Source organism: Acanthisitta chloris, unplaced genomic scaffold, assembly GCF_000695815.1.
Source record: "Acanthisitta chloris isolate BGI_N310 unplaced genomic scaffold, ASM69581v1 scaffold8448, whole genome shotgun sequence".
NCBI classification, from domain to species: domain Eukaryota; kingdom Metazoa; phylum Chordata; class Aves; order Passeriformes; family Acanthisittidae; genus Acanthisitta; species Acanthisitta chloris.
The window spans coordinates 39,606-46,329 of NW_008685322.1; positions in this window are offsets into that span (position 1 = coordinate 39,606).

Consider the following 6,724-nt stretch of genomic DNA (forward strand, 5'->3'; position numbering starts at 1 on the left):
CTGCTCTGTTTTGTTTTGCATGGGGCTCTGAACCTTTTGGAGGTAGTGTCCAATGATTAGATCCCTAAATAGGGGAGACATTTAAGTAACTTGAAAAACAGCCTTGCCAGTTAGCCTAAGGAACTTCCTCAGAAGTTGTGTTAGCAGTAGTGCATTAGTATTCTTATACTCCTTTCAGTATTTTGAGAATAGGCCTCTTTAAAAACTGTCCAGCAATTGGTTGTGTGTTTATATGCATTTAATAGCAGTCTGTAATTGCTGTTGCTTTGAAATAAATTGCTAATTTTAGTGTTGTCAACATTTGTAGGAAATGTACAGTAATGAAATCAAAAGTCTGCTAAAATGAGAAAAACATATGTAGCAGCTGAACTTAAACCCTGTCAAATGAAAGGACAGTAGTCCTGTTCATTTGGGTTGTCTCCCTGCATATTGTGTGTGTATAAACTGGCCACTCGAGGGCACCTTTGTATTTGGTTCAGCTGCTAACTTCCTCAGTGGTTTGATAACCACTCACTTTGTCATCTCTTGCATCTTCTGGGTGATGGCACCCTATGTTTGGTATTTAAATGGAAACTTAGCATAGGTTTCTAAAGCTTTGACTTGAATCCTATTTAATAAAGGGCTAAATAACATTTGTTTGACTGTTATGTACAATCAGAAACATTTTAGTACTCACTGAAGTAGAATCATTCTGAGATTTTGTTGTTTTATATTCTCTGATAACTTAGTTATTCTCTGATAAGCTTAGCTTTTTCACTTGAAGGAGTAGTCTGTGCACAGACTATGTAAGGACATTGGGCCAGCTACTGTTTGTGTTGTTGCTGTTACATGAACTGTTAATGTACAGTGTGTATTTGGGGAGTGGCACTAATAAGTAATAATTCAATAAATAGTATATAAATTTTTAACAGAGAAATAGGGACAGGTAACACATTGCCATGTAAGTGGAGCAGGGACCTGGACTAATTCTGTAAATCTACGTATTCTTTCTTTTCTGATCCTTTATTTTTTGAGAACCAAAGTCTCTCACAGAGCACAGGTGAAAATGACTTCATTTACACTTTAGAGTACTACTGCATGTGTGTGTTACTTCTTGTTCAGCACTGAAGGTACCAGATGCTTTAAAGATACTATTGAGTTTCATTATGCAAAATAAATATTTTTGCTGTATTGTCTTTCTGAAAAGGAGTACCAAAGTACAAGCAATGGAAAGAGATTCAAGCACATCACCTTGATTCTTTTTCCAGCAATATGTATGATTGCTTGCAGGGGTCACCACTGGTTCTGTCTGGTACTTTAAAGTGCCAATAGTCAAGGACATCTTATTTGACAACTTTCCAGAGTGTAGTGCAGACATATGTTATCAGAGTAGATCAGTGTGTGTGTTTTTACCTGAATTCTGGAATATGGCTGGAAATAACCTTTTTAGATTTTGATGTAGACATTTAGATGTCAGTCAACCAGCACCCCCAGATCCTTTTCCTCAGGCAACTTTCCTGCTGCTCTTCCCCAAGAGACCCAAGTGCAGGATCTGGCACTTGACCTTATACAATGGGCCTTGGCCCATTGATCCAGCCTGTCCAGATCCCTCTGCAGACCCTTCCTACTGCAGCAGAACAACACTCCTGCCCAGCTTGGTGTCATCCCCACACTGCCTGAGGGTGCACTCAGTCCCCTCATCCAGATCACTGATAAAGGCATTAAACAGGACTGGCCCCAGTGCTGAGCCCTGGGGAACATCACTTGTGACCAGCTGCCAACTGCATGTGGCATCATTCACTGCGCTCTGGGCTCTGCTGTCAGCCAGGTTTTACCAGTGAACAGTGCACCACAACAGAGCAGTCAGTTTCTCCAGGGAAGTCCTGTGGAAAACGGTGTCAAACCCTTTACAAAATTCTAGGTGCACAACATTCACACGTTGAGCTTTGTCCAGCCACGCAGTTTGATTGGATTTTTTTCATTCCGCTTCCCTCCTCTGGCACAGCACGGTAGATAACAAATGTAACACGATGCAGTGGTGATAAAGCTGTTCTGCAGCTCAACCTTGTGCTATTGCTTTCATTATATAAACTTAATCAGTTCTTTATACATTGTAATGTGTCTCCTCTCAAAGATTAGCTTCAGTCATATGCCTTTTGTACTCTTGCTTAGTTGGATATTTGCATATGTGAAGTGTGCTTTCAAGTGCTCTTTTTTTGCCTGAAGTGGATGTAGTGCTGCTCCTTGTCTTTAAACATTTCTCAACCTGTACATCCTGTTCCATACCCAGGCTAGACAGCAGCTGCTTTTCTGTCTCCTGCTTACAGCTTGCCTGACACCTCTCCATTGGCTCTATGATTCTACTTCTTGATTGGCAGAACTATAATAATTGCTTTCAAGCTTTCTTAGGATTATTTTATCCTAGGTTAGATAATCCCTTAGTTTATGAAGATGACATGCAGATTGAGAAGAATTATTGTGGCAGGATGGAAATGTGACACAAACATCTATAGTGTTGTTTTCCCCCTAACCCCCAAATGCATTTCTGCTTCCCTGTGCTGTGTGCTGAGTAGATGTTCCCTGCTGCTCACCTGTGAGAGCTATCAAGCTTAAATTCTCCTAAAATCTGAAGCATACAAAAGAATGAAAAAAAAACATCCAAAACCTAAACCAGAAATCCCACTTTAGCAGCTTGAAACTGCACCTAAGATGTTTCATTATCAGAATTCCACACAGTTTCATTTAAATGAAATCTCAGCATGATGTCAGGGCTCATAGTTCAATACATTATATAGTTAACCCAATCATCCTTCTGACATTATTTGGTTACAATGTGGTGCAGTCAGAATAAACAGGATCCCTATGTTCCTATAGCAACAGAATGCCACTGTTTGAGAAACTGCTCCATTGCAGCAGATGTATCCATAACTCTGCTAATAACCTGAGGATTTCAAAACAGTACATTTAGAAAGGAAGATTCTGTTTCATATTTCCGTGGGGAAAATTTGGTTTAAAAATGAAGCCTAATACATCTGTCCTGATGCTCTACACCACCTCCTAGCACAGGCATGGTTTCTGAGTTTGGAAAAATACCAAATATGTATACTCTATGAATATTCCAGCTGTATGCAAAGATACTGGTAGGATTTCCTGTAAGAAATGTGGGGTATTTAGATGTGAGTTAGGGTGGGGTTTTCTATCAGCTTTCACTTTCCTTTCAGTGCAAGCTATTTCTTTTTAAACTAAGTAAAAAAAATGTCATCTAAATTGCCTGTTTTGGTCCTATGTAATGACCTGCTCTGGTATAGCTTCATTTATTTTTACATTTCCCTTCTAGATCGTAGAGGTGAAACAAGACAGTGTAGAAGTGTCAGCTTCATAGCACTGAAGATCTACATGTTTGCAAAATGTATTTCAGTTGCATTTTGTAGTAAGGGGAATAGAAAGATAATGTTTCCATTAAAGTGATCAACTATGCATAAAGAAATAGGATAGGAAGATGTATGAAAATATATTTAGAGAAATCCTATTTTCTTGAGCAAACTCCATCTGTTGCATGTATAGCTTACACCTTTTGGATAATTCTGGAAGTCTAGTGGTGTTAATAGCAATTTTACATGCTGATTCCTAGAAGAGAAGTGTCACCTGTCTGGGAGGTCTGGCAGCCTACTGCTAGGATGTGGCTGTACCTGAACCCTAAGCTCTTTACATACTTGGAGTGCTCTTAGAGAAGAGTTAATTAGAACTTTAATTAACATATAACTTTCAGAGTTAATTTGCATTCCTCTTAATAAAAATATTCTATTACAGTGAGCAAGAACAAAGGCACTCTCTTCTCTCCCCCTCCTTTGGGACAGTGTGCCTTCATGCATCAGGGCATTAATATTTCAGTAGTTACACTGGATAAAAATTGAACAATGGATGAAACCTAATTATTTTTCTTGGGCCTGTGATACCATCTTATCCAGGTTCATTTTCTTAGATTCTGTTCTAGTGAATTTCATTATAAGTCACTTTCCTACCTGACAAATTTCCTTTGAAAATTGTACTCATAAAACGAAAAAAATAAAGGAAATACTTTATCTCCTCGCTTTGTTTCTTCTACGTTGTATTTTTCCCACCATCACCAAAACTGTTGACAAAAAGGAATGAAAATCATGTCTCTTAGCTGCCTCTGCTCCCTCCCTTCCCAGCTGTTCTTGCTTATTTTCTTTTTCATTTCTTTCCTGTTTTGTACAGATATCATCTTCTGATGCTGCTCAGCCTTTGGCATCCTCTCCTTCTCTGCAAGCTGCTGCTGAGAAGAGCAAAGCAGAGGTATATTGGGTTTGGGTATAACTCTTATCAGGTTACTGCTTTACACAAATGTTTGCATTTCTGTAGAGTAATTTCACTGAGGCAACTTGAGAATTTGAATTGCTGGTAATACTTCACATTTAAAATACTTCTCTCCTTGCTTCCTGGACTAGCTAAACGCAAAGAGCAGCAGGACAAAGCACATGTGTGATTGTTACCTCTGTGTGATTGTTGTCTCTTGTGTTTTTATGTCAGAATTCTGGTTCCACTCTGGTCTAGTGTCACAAAACTGGAAACACCATTTCATCCCCAGCTGATGGGCATTAATGACACTGCCTCATTCCCTCTAGATTAATTTTTGCTATCTTTTTCTGTATTGCTTGCTTGCTGCAGAATCTAAATGATCAGTATTGTTCCAGCCACTTAGTCCGTTGTCCTTGGGGATAAATACAGAATTAATTTGACTCCTACTGGTTTTAATATCCCTTCTGGCTGGGATATGTATATTTGCTGATGTTATGTTTACTGTTTGGAAGGGCCTTTGAAAAACTTAACACACAAACAAGTAGTAGATGAGGCACCATTTGTATCAGCATTCAGTAAATGTCACAATTTGCAACAACACTGAAATAGATTTTTTTAGAGTGTGAATGCTCAGGATTAGGCTCTTTTGGATACTTCACCCTAAATTGAGGCTGTATACAGTATATGAAATAATTTATGAGCGGAACATAAATCAAGGTTTTTTCCTTCTAAATGCAGAAAATTTGGACAGATGTTATAAATTATTTTAGTTCAGCTATATTTAAACGTTAATTAAAATTTAAATGGCGGTGTCATGGACTGGACCACAAGCCTTGTTGAATTTGACATGTTTTTTAAGTTGTACCAGGAATAGCAGCCACTCAGAATGAACCTTGCCTTTGCTTTCTTACCCATCTCTATTGAAGCATTCACATTGGAAAGTTCTTCTGTGTAACTGATATGCCATGTTGTTAGAAATGAAACTTGGGAAAAAACGGAATAATTTTTGCTTAGAATTTAAGACCAATTTAAAGCCAATTTCATTTTATTATCTTCACAGTGCTTTTTGACTGCTTTTGCAAGTAATGAAACACTTGATTTGAAGTTCTGGCAGGAATACAGCATTTGAGAAAAGTTTTTATTTAGTCTGAATTCATTTTGATCCAATGGAGCTGAGGCAGAAAGCTGCACATTGAAATTGGCAAGTGTGAAGATGGAGGACTTGAGGGTTTTCAAGTCCACTGTGAAAACTACTGAATGAAAATAAAGTCACTGGGAATCAAGAGAGTTCCTGTAGGCTCTGTGAGGTGTGGAGGCAGAAACACTGAGAATTAGTTTATTTCAAGTCTTCATATATTCACTATGAAGCTTTCAGGGATTTGTTATGAGCAACTAGAGGCATCTCTTTGGTCACCTTTATGGAGTGTTTGCCATATGAAACTTGCTGCAAACCCTCCTTGGTCTGGAGTCCTGAAGAATAAAAGTTTCCAGATAGCATTTCATAAAGTGAGGTCTCTTTAGCAAAACATATTTAAAAAACATGTTGAAGTCAAACTGGAAATCAGCACATCCTGAAGATGGTTGTATGCACTTTATAACTTTAACTCTGCTTTCACTTAAACACATTCAAGCAAATTTAAGGTCATGTGTTTGAAAAGGAAGTTCACTGTCATGACACTTCCAACAACCTTTCCCAGAGAAACACAAGAGGAACCAAATCATAGAATCATGGAATGGTTTGGGTTGGAAGGGACCATTGTTTGTAGTTGTCAAGAATGTGTTACTGAGGTCCCCCTGTGCCCAGACCCCTCAAAAAACCCCAAAAGCCAGCAAAAACCCCTTTGTCTTAGTGCCAGAGCTGTATTAAGTAAATGCCATGTTATAAAGATTAAAATTTATATATATTGGCTGTTAAAAAAAATTACAAACCCCCAAATAAACCTTATGGACACGAACTGTAACCTAGTAAGCTGTTTCATTTTTGGTATTGGATCTGCAAGGACATCTATCCAATCTCTCAGTCTTCCTCCAAATATTGGGAAACTTGCTAAACAGTAGTGTTTTGCAACACAAAACTGTTTCTGAGCTTTGAACAACGGGATGCAAGTCTAATGACTGAAAGAACCTTTAGGAGCTGTTGTCTCATTGTCTTTATTACAGATGGTAAACCCTTGTTTCATCCATTTTAATGCTCAGATATCCTCACTAGGGCTGCATTGTGGTTGTACAAGGTGAATGTAGACAGGTTACTTGGTCTAAAGTACTAACACTCTGTCAAAGCAATTGCTGGTCTAAAAAAGCTGTATCTTCTGCATGTGCTTCCCTGAGAAATATTTTATGCTTTGCTTCAGTCAGACTGGGCCTGTAATACTGGCCCATTTATTCATTCAGAACTAAAATGAAGGCACTTTGTATGTTCTTATGG